This window comes from Callospermophilus lateralis, chromosome 13 (assembly GCF_048772815.1).
Source record: "Callospermophilus lateralis isolate mCalLat2 chromosome 13, mCalLat2.hap1, whole genome shotgun sequence".
NCBI lineage: Eukaryota > Metazoa > Chordata > Mammalia > Rodentia > Sciuridae > Callospermophilus > Callospermophilus lateralis.
Window position 1 is genome coordinate 73,023,254 of NC_135317.1, and position 13,237 is coordinate 73,036,490.

At 41.1% G+C, this 13,237-nt stretch overlaps 1 protein-coding gene across 1 annotated transcript in view; it reads right to left on the reverse strand.

The window, feature by feature from the left end:
* The window catches only part of Hsd11b1 (hydroxysteroid 11-beta dehydrogenase 1), a 61,169-nt gene extending 48,213 nt beyond the window's left edge, over nucleotides 1–12,956 (reverse strand). Inside the window, exon 1 of the mRNA XM_076872974.2 lies at nucleotides 12,821–12,956. The gene's annotated coding sequence lies outside the window, so the exon portion shown is untranslated. The remainder of the gene's footprint in view (nucleotides 1–12,820) is intronic.
* Nucleotides 12,957–13,237: the final 281 nt, after the last annotated feature.

Here is a 13,237-nt window from a genome sequence, read left to right on the forward strand (position 1 = left end):
ATTCAGCATTCTGGTCAGAATGGATCAAACCCACCCCCTAAGTCTTCTTCCTGGGGTTTGCACCATATTAAAACCAAACAACAATAAAAATAAAGACAAAAGAAAATCTGGATGTTTCATCTACATTTTTTTTTTTTTTGAGTCACATTTTCCTGATTGACAAAGTTCCTTTTCCTGTCACAGCAAGGAAACTAGCCATGGACTCCTCCTGGATGCCCCTCCTTTGTCATGCACTGAGCACCTACATCCTACAGCAGGCTTCCAGAGTGTGTCTTAAAGCCGGAAGTTTGCAAATACCCATGCAGAGTGAATTCTTCCTGTGCATGTCAGAGCCTGGCCAGGAACTCTCTGGATTTGATTATTTCTATCTGAATAAATGGGGTCAAGAACAAGCAAGAAGGTGAGAAGAGCGTGGGGCGGGGTGTGTGTGTGTGTGTGTGTGTGTGTGTGTGTGTGTGTGTGTGAAGGAACTCAGAGGGATGGGCCAGATCCGGGAGGCCAGATAGGAGATAGAAGAATGTGAGGAGGAGCAGCTGGGAGGTGGATTTCCATGCATTTGGCATAACATGTAGATTATGAAAGGAACACCTGTCATTTCTGAGGCAGCAGCTCTATTGCTTTCCATGTCTATTTAGTAGCTCTGTTTAGAAAGTGGCCTTTTCCTTTTGAAAATCAATCCTGTTGGAGGCACAGGGGTTGACCGTGGGGCAACAAAAAAGTGGGTGTTCAGAAGTTCTTCCTTCCTCTGGGAGAATGACACCAACTCCTTGAAACAGGAAAGGATCCTAGCGTTGTATTTAAATGCATGGAATTCTCCTTCTTTTTGTCATCTCATCCCCACCCCCACTCTGGTTTTCCTCAAGTCTGATTTTAGGAACTCATAAATCTGTGCCAAAATCTGTTCCCCGTGTCAGGAAAAAAAAATCATTTCATATAATTTTATCCAATAACAGACTTTCTCCTTCTCCCCTTCCTCTTGTGTTCCCCCTTCCTGTATATCTCATGAAGGGAGAGGTTCTTATTTGGTAACCCTTCTCCTCAACCCTATTCCCAATGGACAGACTTATTACTATTTTCCACTGACTGGTTTCTCAGGTCTGGGAAAACTGGATACAATGCCCCATGTGTGCTATCCTGTCCCTGCTGGTATGTGTGGCCTGTATGTCGTAGGGGCACTGGTGTGTCAGATACCTGGAATCTATTTGCCTGGGAGAGCCACTGGCCTCTTGGGAAAGGAAGGACCCTCCTATGCCTTAGTCTGATCCCTGTTCCTAGTGGGGTGAGGTCTGAGATTATGCTAAATTGGTTGTCCTTGCAGTATTTCAGGCTTGGACCTGGCTCCCAAGGACTTGCACAGGAGCACAGAGGAGAGAGGAACCACATAGTAACTGAAAAAAGGACTCCTTGGCACGATATGGGGTGTCCAGTTAAATCTGAATTTCAGATAAATGATGAATACTTTCAAAGAATATTTCTCTCTATATCTATCTCAACTATTGAAAGAGACATACAAAAATATTCATCGTTATTTGTCTGAAATTCAGATGCACTGTTTTACTTGGCAACCTTAGAAGTGACATTGGGCTTTACCTAAGAAACTCTGCCTTAGGTGTGGATGAAATATCCTGGAGCATGGCTACTAATAGTCATCTCTCCCACCTTCATTACAGCAGACATAGACAGCCCCCCAAGGGGCCTTAAGTTGGAAAAGAAGAAAAGGGTCCATAGCACATGGCAACTCAGTGGAATATTCACCTACTAGCATCTGTTTAGTTGGGTATTCACCATGGGTCAGGAACTATGAATGAAGAAGCAAGTTAAATTCTCTCTAGGTTCTAGCAGACAATGGGAAGTAAATGTATAAAGTGTTCCCAGGGCATGGGTGGAACTCTATGGTGGGGGTGTAAAACAGGAAATAATCATTCTCTGTGTGGGACGGGCCAGAAGCCTTTCCTAAGGCTTCCTAGAAGAGATTAACCTTGATCCATATTGAAATCTGAGCAGGAATGCTCCAGGCAAATAAGGAAGGGAAAAGTGAGAACTGAGCTGGCTTCCAGGAGTGTGTGGGGGAGAGAGGAGGGTTGGTTTGAGAACATTCCCTGCAGAGAAGCAGTATAAGCAAACAGAAGACGTCGTGAAGGAGAACGACATGTTTGGGAAACGGCAAGCACCTTCATATGACTTTATCACTGGATTTTGTGAGGTGGGATTGCATGGTGAGAAACAAGCCTGAAGAGGTCATCAGAGGTCATATCTTTGAGGGTCCTAAGTAGCTACCGCTAGAGTTTGTAGTTCTGACCATTTATTCCAGTTATGAAGACTCCCAACTCTGTGGGCCCTCCATCCACTTCCAGAACTCTGCTTGTCCACTGGCCCTTTGTAGTTACTCATTGCTTTATGCAGAAAATTAGGGACATTTTGTAGTCTGTGGCTCATCAATCCAGCCCACTCTGTCCATTCCCTCTTCCCTGCCTTGCCATTCAGGTGCGGGATTGTCCCTGAGGGTTTGCAGCCCCTCTGGAGCTATGCCCCAAATGTTACCTGGCTCCCCATACCCACTATGTCTTTCCACCGTGCCTTCCTTTTTTGGCTCTGTGCACAGTTGCCTGACTTCTCAGTATTCTTGCCCCCAAACATTCCTTCCCTTGGCCTCTGTCAATTCATTTTCACTGAGTTTTATTCCTACTTCTGATTGCTTCTCAGTTTTCTTTATAGACTGCTTTTCCTGTTTGGATTCCATGAAAGTTGGAGTTGTCCTTAATTCTTTTCTTTTTTAAAAATTTGCTTTAATTAGTTATACATGACAGTAGAATGCATTTTGATACATTGTACATAAATGGAATGTAATTTTTAATTCTTCTGGTTGTACATGATGTAGAATCACATTGGTCATGTAATCACACATGCACATAGGGTAATAATGTCTGATTCATTCTACTATCCTTCCTACTCTCACACCCTCTCCTCTCCCTTCACTTTCTTTTGTCTAATCCAAAGTACCTCTATTCTTCCCTAGGGCCCCCCATCCTTATTGTAAGTTAGCATTCCATGTATCAGATAAAACATTCAGCCTTTGGTTTTTTTTTTTTTTTTGAGACTGGTTTATTTCACTTAACATGGTATTCTCTAGCTCCATCCATTTATCGGCAAATGCCATAATTTTGTTCTTCTTTAAGGCTTAATAATATTCCATTGTGTATATACACCATATTTTCTTTACCCATTGTCTGTTGAAGGGCACCTAGGTTGGTTCCATAGTTTAGCTATTGTGAGTTGAGCTGCTATAAACAGTGATGTGGCTGTGTCACTGTAGTATCCTGATTGTAAGTCCTTTGGGTATGAACCAAGAAGTGGGGTACCTGGGTCAAATGGTGGTTCCATTTTAAGTTTTACTGCTTTCTATGATGGTTGTACTCATTTGCAGTCCCATCAGCAATGTATGAGTGACTCTGTCCTCACTTTTCCTTCTTTTTCTCCCCTGGGGTAACCTCTCTTACTCTCATAGTTTCGATTGCTGTCTTTACACTGAAAACTCCTAAGTCTTCCTCTTGGGCAGCAGCATTTTATCCTAGCTTCAGGTAGTATAACCACCTGTCTGCTCAACCTCTCCTAAACGCCTAACTCAACAGGTCAAAACCAACCTTATTATTTTTTTAACAGCTTTATTGAAGTATGATTTATATACCATAAAATAATATCATTTAAACATATATTTCAATGACTTTTCACTAATTTGTGGACTTGGGAAACTATCATCATGCTCCAATTTTAGAATATTTTATTACCCAAAAAAGATTGCTTGTGCCAATTTACAGTCATTCCTTTATTTCCATCCTTGGTTCCAGACAATCAATAATCTACTTTCTGTTTCTATAGCCTTGCCTTTTCTGGAAATTTCACAGTGGTGGAGTCACACGATGTGTAATCTTTTGCATTTGACTTCTTGCACTTAACATGATGTTTTGAGGCTCATCCATATTGTGACAGGGCTTGGTACTTTGTTTCTTTTATATCACCAAACTATATATCATTGTGTGGAGATACCACCTTTTGTTTATGCATTCACCAGTTCTTAGGTATTTGGAGTTTTCCACTCTCTGTTTATTATGAATAGTGCTACTATGAACATTGGTGTGAGATTTTTCTGTGGGGATATTTGTTTTTATTTTTCTGGAGTCTATACCCAGGAGTGGCATCACTGGGTTGCATAGTAAATTTATGTTTAACTTTTTAGGAACTGCCAAGCAGTTCTCTAATGACTGTTATTTTTATTAACCATCACCTAGGGATACATATTATAATCAATGGCTTCACTATCTATTCAACTGATAATCCAGAACCTTAGGAGTTCTTCTTTACATCTTCCTCTGCAAATCCCCACATTCCATTAACCACCAAATCTCATAAATTTTACCTCCTAAGCATCTCTAGAACCATCTCCAGATCCTTACTGTGACTGTGAGTATCCAAAATCAGGTGGTCACTGTTTTTCAGTTTTTGTAACCTTCTCATTCATCTCCCTCTCACCTCCAAATCATTTTTGAAAAGTTATTAAATATTTGGTATGCACCAAAAAAATATGAAGACATAGGTAATTTATGAAGCATAAAAATACAAAGGAAGCCTGTGGGCCCACCACCCAACTTAAAACAGGCATTGCTCATACTGAGAGGGTCCCTGTGGGCTGCAATCCATCAATTCTTCACACGGCTATGGACCAGTGCATTTCTCAGCTTCAAAGTACTCAATGGTTCCCTATTATTCTTAGGATAAAGGCCAAAGTCCCTATTTCAGCTTTACAAATTCTTCTTGATCTTCGAAATCCTTTCTCAGGAATCTCCAGTCGCCCCCCCCCCCCCCCCCCCCGCCCTCATCCCTTCTTGTCCTTCAGGTACAACTACTCAAGGTCACAGCTGAAGGAAGCCTGCCTTAACCTTCCCATGGACAAGATAAGGAGCTCCCAACACTGGAAACTTGTCTCTTATCATAGCACTCATCACTTTCTATTTCTCACTGGACTCAGCTCTGGGAGGGAAGAGGCCTGGCCCATCTTGCTTGCCCTTAAATCTCCACTGCTACCGTGGTGCTTGGCACTTGGTAGGCACTGAGTAAACAGTTTTTGTGTCCATGAATGAAGAAGTTCTGATATATTCAGAGGTAGGTAACTTATTTCCCTCCTTCCATTTTTGGGAGGCAGATGAATGTGGCTTCCCCGTCCACCCATAAATCTTGGGAGAGGGTGAAGAAAAGAAGATGGGGAGTTACATTCCTCAAGTGTCACCTCCTCAGTCTTGACCACTGTGTGTACAAATGTCATTTTCATTTCTGCCTGGTATCTGGTAACTAGGTGAAGCTCAGGAGAACAACTTAGGCTTTTGTTGAGAATTAAATAATGTAAGTTAAAGTTGAAACCATAGGAGTGGATAACACCATCCAGGAGAAGGTGGAGGCTGAGAGGGGAACATTTCATCAAAATTTAAGAGTCAAGTAGAAGAAAAAAAAAAACCAGTGAGAGAGAACAGGGGAGAGCTAGGATGAGAAGTCTTGAGAGAATATGGAACCCAAAGGGACAAGTCTCATTAAATGGCAGAGGTCGAGGAGGGTGGGAAGGGAAAGGAATATACTGGGGTATGGCATATAGCAGTCACTGGAGATCTATGCCAGGGAGTTCCAAGATACTAAAGCTGGAATGCTAATATGAGCTAAAGATTGGAGGCACATGACGAAATAAAGTGTCTAGTTTGAGCATGGGCACATCCTTTGAGGACCTTGAGGAGCATGCACATTCAAAGGAGAGTTTTGATTTTGGGATGGGAAGGAGTTAAGTTTTCATTCAAATATTTCTGGGAATTTCCTCTGTGCCAGACACTGCTAGGCTGAGCATCTTTTTGGTTTGTGGGAAAGATCCAAAGGGAATGTGAAGACAGTCACTGGAAGGACATGATTTATGGAGCTTGATTCCAGATGACATGGCATATGGCTTTGGAAAAGGAGACCACTTCTTTTGAAGATCGAGGAAAATAGAGGGTGGATATTGAATCCTTGCCTTCTGCCTCCATATTCGGTGAACTTTTTTGGCCTAACTTATTTCCCTCCTTCCATTTTCTTGGAAGGCTGATGAATGTGGCTTTCCCATCCACCCATAAATCTTGGGAGAGGGTGAAGAAAAGAAGGTGGAGAGTTACATTCCTCAAGTGTCACCTCCTCCTCAGTCTTGACCACCATGTGTGTACAAATCTCATTTTCATTTCTGCCTCGGTCTGTTCCCTCCTACTATTTATATACTCATAACTTCAAGTCAAGAAAATCTTTCCCAGTTTTAATTTTCCCTTTTCTGTCTGGTGGGAGTTGGAGGGCTTGGCAACAGCCCTGCAAAATGACCTAATGGGGAGGGAACTGAGGGAGAATTTCTGTTTTAACAGAAAGTTTTAACAGACTTCTGCCAGTAGAGGGAGCCCTAGGGTTGGAAGAGAAAGCTCAGACTGCAGGGGTTTAAAACTAGAGATGGGGACTTCATTTTTGGTTGTATTTTCAGTAGTTCTGCAGGAATTATGGGTCAAGATAAAATAAGATGAAGGAGGGAGGAAAGGAGAAATACAGACTCATAATGCACTGACATATACCCAGAAACAAGGTACACACATAAAATATGTGTCACCTGATTCCCTTGCCCCTCCCTATGCACTCACAGTTTCTGCTCTAGTTGGGTGGTTCCCAAACCTCACCCAGTCATCCAGGGAAAGAAGGGCAGATCTCAGACCCCACCAAAGCCTGTCCAGTCAGATGCATAAAGGGTGGGAGCAGGAGTCTGCATTTTTACTGAGCTTCTGATGAAGATTCTCATCTTAGTTCAGCTGTAATGAGGCACCTGGGCCTTGTGTTAGATCCATCTGTGCACTTTCTTGTAAAATCTAGTTTTAGCAAGAACTCTGCTAAGTCAGTAAGACCTGCCTCCCCTACCAACACACACACACACACACACACACACACACACACACACACCATCCTCAATATCTGTTCAACTTCAATATCTGATTAATTTTTTCATCCTCTACCATTCCCCGGGGATGTCTGATCACCCTGGCCAGTCTTCAGACAGAATCCTGTTAGATAAGTTTGCTCAGAATCCTCCTTCCTCCCTTACCCTTGATGTTTCCTTTCAGTAATTCTCATCTTCCAATCACCACACAGTGATTTGGCTGTAAATTCTCATTTGTCCATGCTGTATTGGAACTGAGTGCAATTCCATACTGAAGCCTCTCTTCCCTTATTGCAATAGACCTGTATAAAATCCATTCTTACTATTTTAACCACCCTCCCAGCTTTGATTTTATTTGACACTCTCCAGATGACTCTGAAGTAACCTGTGGATAGACTGGAGAACTTCTGCATTAAGTAATTAGGTAAATACTTCAACCAGAACTTTCTTGAGATGCAGGAGCTCTAGGCACCAACACCTTACTTGTCAGATAGAATGTGATGCCTGGGAGACTGCTCTGTAGTGACTGAGACATTTCTTTTTTAAAAAAATAACTCATATTTATTGATATAATACATGAGGAGGGCTTAAAAGGCCACATGGTACCAAAAGGCTTATAATGAATAACAGAAATTTTTGCCTCTTAACAGAGGCAACCACTGTTAAATCTTAATTCCTGCTCCCACCATCACCTCCATATTTTTAAAACCATAATCTTTTGGTTTTTGCAATCTTAGAACTTATTTATTGACTTCCTACAGAGTTATACTGCGACCTTCTTTTCTTTCTTTTAATGTTTTTACAAGACACACACACAAACACATACACTCCCCTTTTCTAGGTCCCTAGTGCTATAAGATCACAATTTTAATGAAATGGCTTAATCCATCCTCATTTTGTCATGACCCACTGTTCATACCTGAGTGAGATAGCGCACTGGTATCACATTCTTTTTTTTTCTAGTCTTTGTTTTCCCTTGGAAGTTAATAATCATCTCATTTTTATTTGTTTGCTTTTTTAGTTCTTCTTATTCTCCAAACCCTCAACAGGAGCTATAAACTCAAATAAATATGTGCATTAACTGGATAATCTACCAATTTTCTTTTTTTTAATAAATATTAAAAATTTGGGCTGGGGTTGTGGCTCAGTGGTAGAGCATTTGCCTAGCATGGGTGAGGCCCTGGGTTCAATCCCCAACACCACATAAAAATAAATAAATAAAAATATTGTGTCCAACTACAACTAAAAAAATAAATATTAAAATAAATAAATAAATAAATAAAAATAAAGGCATCATGTCCAACTGTAACTAAAAAATACATATATAAAAAAATTAAAAATTTAATCGGAGATATCCCACTTGGATCCTCTTCCTCTTCTTCTGCCTCTTTACACCTGGACGAGGAGCTTTCTAGGCCATTTATATGGGCCATCCCTTTGCTATTACCTGGAAACTCCCATTTTTCTCTTTCTTGATGCACTTCCTCTTGGATGGTAGGGAATCTTTTTGGAGACTTTGAATAGAGAAGCGATATTTCACATTTTTAACATCATTACGCAGGTACTAATTCACCAGCCCCTGGCCATGTAAACACCAGCGTGGCAGTTCGGTCAGCCCTGTCTGCTTGTCCTTACTTTACCTTCCCTGGATTGTTTTTATTGGCTGGGTGAGGATTTTTAGATTGGAGATTATTTTCTCTCAAAATTGGAAAACATTGCTCTATTGCCTTTCAGAGCTAGCTTCCAGTGTTGACACTAAGAAACCCAGTTGCTGTTTTGCATTCCTGATCCTTAGTTTGTGAACTGTTTTTTTCTCTCTCAAAACATTTTAGATCCTTTCATTGCTGGGGTACTAACATTTCCAATAATGTGCTTTGAAGTGTGTTTTGTTTTTTTTTTGTTCATTGTGCTGGGCATCCACAGGGTCCATTTCATATGGAAATGTAAATTTTTTTAATATTTATTTTTTAGTTGTAGTTGGACACAATACATTTATTTTATTTGTTTATTTTTATATGGAGCTAAGGATGGAGCCCAGGGCCTCACTTGGGCTAGAAGAGCACTCTATACCGCTGAGCCACAACCCCAGCCCATTAAATATTTTTAATGGAAATTTTGAAGAAATTATGTGCTGGTTAATGATTCCCTTCCATTTTCTCTGTGGGCTCCTTTTGGATTCCTACTGGAAGATGTCAGAACTCCTGGGTTGATCTTTTAAGTTTCTTATCTTTTTCTGCCCTATTTTTTTCATCATTTGTCCTTTCTGTCCTATTTTCTGGGAGATTTCCATAATCGTATCTTCCATGGCTTCATAATAATTTTAAAAATTCCAGCTGTATTTTTATTTTGAAGAGCTGTTTCTTGTTCTCTGTACTCATACTCAAGGGCGGGGTGGAAGGCTTCTTAATCTTTTATTTTATTTTATTTTTTATTTTTTTTTAGGCTTCTTGATCTTATTTCACGGATGCCTCATCTTCTTTTATCACTGGGGGGAATTAATGCTGCTGCTTCTGTGTTAATGGTTTCTTCTGCTTTCTCAATTGCCTCTGTTAGGGTTTTCAATATCAGAGGATTTCATCCCATGCCTGGTGTTCCTTGCAGCTCATTCTCTGGCTATTGGAACCTTTTGAGTGAGTACAGGCATTGTCAGTTGGTGGCTGCTTTGGGATAGTCCAGAGGGTACCTGGCAGTTTCATTGGGAGACAATCCCCCGCCCCCATACATCAGTGTTGGTCATATTTGTCTCTTTGGTTGAGTTCTTTCTACAGGAATGACTCCTTAATTCTTCTGCCTACTGTAGGCTGGAGTAGGGTGGGTGGAAAGGGGTATAAGTCAGGCTGTTCTTGTTCTGGGAGCTGAGCCAGAAACAGGGGCTGGGGAATCTCATCTTTCAGGATGGAGGCTTTCTCTAATCCCACTGTTTCTAGCTCTCAGCCTCACCCCACCCTTGGTTGTGCCTGGTGTCTCTTTAGTCAGTTTCTCTAGAAAATAAACTTTCTTTCTGCAGGTGGAGCAGCTAGGGAAGGCAATTTACTCTCATCTCTCTTTCTGTTTCCTGAGGTTCCTGATCCCTGAGAACCTCCTGGGCTCTTGGCTTCTTGTCAAATTCCTATCATGGGAACTTGGTCTTCAGCAGGCTCAGGTTTGCTAAGTCACTGATCATTTGTGCATTAGCTTTCCATCTTCAAAAGGGGTGTTGACACTTCTCAACTGCTGCTATCTCCTTGTTGCTGTGTTCTTGTTCTCCTTGTCCTTACATTTTATAGCATGAAAATTTTTCTGCTGTGATCAGTGTATATTCTAAGGAAGCAGAAACTAATATGTGTGTTCGGGGAGCCACGTTTAACCCTGGAGAGCCTTTTTTTGAGTGACCTATCAGGCTTCAAAGCAGAAGTTTATATTAGTGACATTTTCTATTTCCCCAGCTCCAGTTACCCAAGAGTCAAGGGCATTGAAATGAGACTTTATTAAATGATTTTAGTATAAGTAAAGGAGGGTATTTCATTTATTCATCCATCCTTTTTTTTTAAGATAAAGCATTTGTTAAGCACTAATATATTCCTGAAAATGTGCTAAGTGCTGAGGATGTAAAGGCTAAGTGACATGTGGTATCTTCCTAAAAGGAGACTGTAGTCAAGTAGAAGGAAAGTAGGCAAGGGAATCAGAGCTTACAGTGGCATGGTAATATACTATTTTGGGAGTGTCCATAGAATGCCACAGAGCACAGAGTAGGACATCCAGACAGCTCAGGTGGCAGAGAGGCTTCTGGGAGGAGATGACCTTGGAACTAAATTTTGAAGACTTAGCGTGACTTTTGGAAATAAAGTGGATGAAAGGCATTCCAAACAGAACTGTATGTATTTAGGTGAGGAATCTAGAAATAGCATGACATGTCAGAGGAACCTCAAATCCATTGAAATGGCCAGAGCAAGGGTCCATGGGGGGAAAGGGACTAAGTTTGTTAACAGTCATTTGATTGTAAATATCCATGTTAGGCCAGAGTGTGACCCTGGGCCTACCAACAAGCCATTTGGAAATAATGGGATCTTATTCCCTCTGTGAATTTGAGCATGCGTAAGATGATATTATTTGTAATATGAGGATAATACAAAGATTATAGAAAGAAATGAGGCATGTAAAATGCTGGATCAATGATAGGAATAGAGAATATTCTAGTTTTTTCATGATGAACCTGCCTTAAGTCTGTCTTCTACTCTCTTGTCTCCTAATGGTAATGAAAACAGATTCTTAACTTTTAAGAAAATGTGTTCCTTTTGTTTGTTTCTACCATGCAAGGATCACTTGAGTATCTTTGAACTGAACATCTTATTCCATCAGAAGAGACAGTGTTTCTGAGCTCTTGGGCATCTGCGCACTTTCCTGTAAAGTTTGGGTGATTTCTTGAAAGGCCCCTGGGTCAGAAGAACAGATTCCAGCCTCCCCTCTACCACTGACATATGTACAACCTAGGGCAAAACCCTTCCCTTGTCTTGGCTTCAATTTTCTTACCTGGCAAACAAGAGGAATTAAATTAGATTACCTTGAAGATTTGTTCCAGCTCAGAAATTGGATTCAGGGAGCTTTTAGCTGTACTGAAATGAGTATTAAGATAGAACTAAGGTTTTTGGATTTTATTTTTATATCATACTAAGTAGGGGAAGGCAATTCCTTTAAAATCTTGGCAAGCAAGCAGAAGTGAGATTGTGCCATCTCTCCTTACCTCTCCCACCCTCCTTTCAGCTTTCGACTCTGATTAGCTCACACAAACCCCAAAGAAAAATACTGACACTAAAAAAAAAAAAACCCACTTCAAGTATATCCCTATGATATTGTTAAGCTCTGTGGGGAAAGTTGGGGGAACGGGACTCTTAAAAGCCAACTGTTGTGAAAACACATCATCACCATCTATAGATGTTTTCTGAAGCAGGAGTCTAGCTATTTTAATCTCTCCGAGTGAGTGATTGGATCAGTAAACTGCAACCCTGGGGGTGATTCTGCCTATTGACAACAAGCAAGGGTTTGGGTAAGTGGTGAGGGTGGGGAATGACATTTCCTTTTCCTGTCAGGGTTTCTCTAATTCCCCGACCTGAAAGAAGTGCCTTGGAATTTTCTCTGAACAGTCCCCTTTAAGGGGGACTGTTGAAGGCTAGAAGGTCAGTATCCTGAGCAGCCAGGCTGGATGGGGATTAAGGTATAGATGGCAGCACATGAAGCATTTTGATAGACAAATTTAGGCCTCCCTTGGTCCATTGAATGAGACTTCTTGAGATAAAATAAACCTTTTACAAGTTGTAGCTCTCAACATTAACAATATTAAATCAGCCAATGATTGGATGCAACATGCAGTTATTAGCACTTTTAATAATTCCCAAGCTAAAGCATAGGGGTTTTGTCTGTCATTGGTTTAATGCCGATTAAAAAAAAAATGCTTGTGCCCTGGAATTTTTGTATGATTCCAAAAGAGCATGCAGACATTTTGTTACACCATCTTTGCAACTTTTTACTTCCAACTTAACTTTCTGTCCCAAAATGATCAGAATGCTTTCAGTGCCAGTAACAGATGTCTGGTTCCATCTGCATCTTATCATATCTTACCTCCTACACATTTGAAAGCTCATTGGGCATTTCTTTTTGTTTTTTGTTTTTGTATTTTTTTTTTTTTGAGCAGCATCTGACACTGAAATTTCTTTTCAGCCTAGCCCCTCCCGTCCATTTCAGTGGATTCATAATTTTAACAGCGTTTTTGTTGTTGTTGTTGTTGTTTTGAGGTCCTACTATGTAGTAGGCCTGGATGCAAATGTTGATACTGTTACATATAATCTGATTTTTAAAAAGTCTTACCTTGAGGTTTCAAATAAGTTAGACTTCTTTTTATTGATCTCCTTTTCTCTTTTGCTCCTCTTCTCTCTCTCTCTCCCTCCTCCTCTGCCTTTCCTTCTGTTTCATCTCTCTCTTCCTTTGCGGTTTCCCACTCTTTGGGGAGGGGCAGGATTTCCTGCTCAGAAGTTGGTTGGTTTCTGGGAGGAGTCAGAAGACCTGATTCGGGACTGAAACCAGCTGGTCTGCCACCTGATACAAGAAGGTGAAACCCAGGCCAAGAAGAAGGCCCTTAGGCTAGGACGGAGCTGGCAGCCAGGAAGTGCCTGCAGAGGGAGCCCCAAAGGGAAGCCAGAGTGGGCCTGTCCCGGGCATTGGGCATCAGGGCTCCCAAAGGGCAGAGGAGCCCCTAAGCAGCTCTGGATGGGAATACTTGGAAGT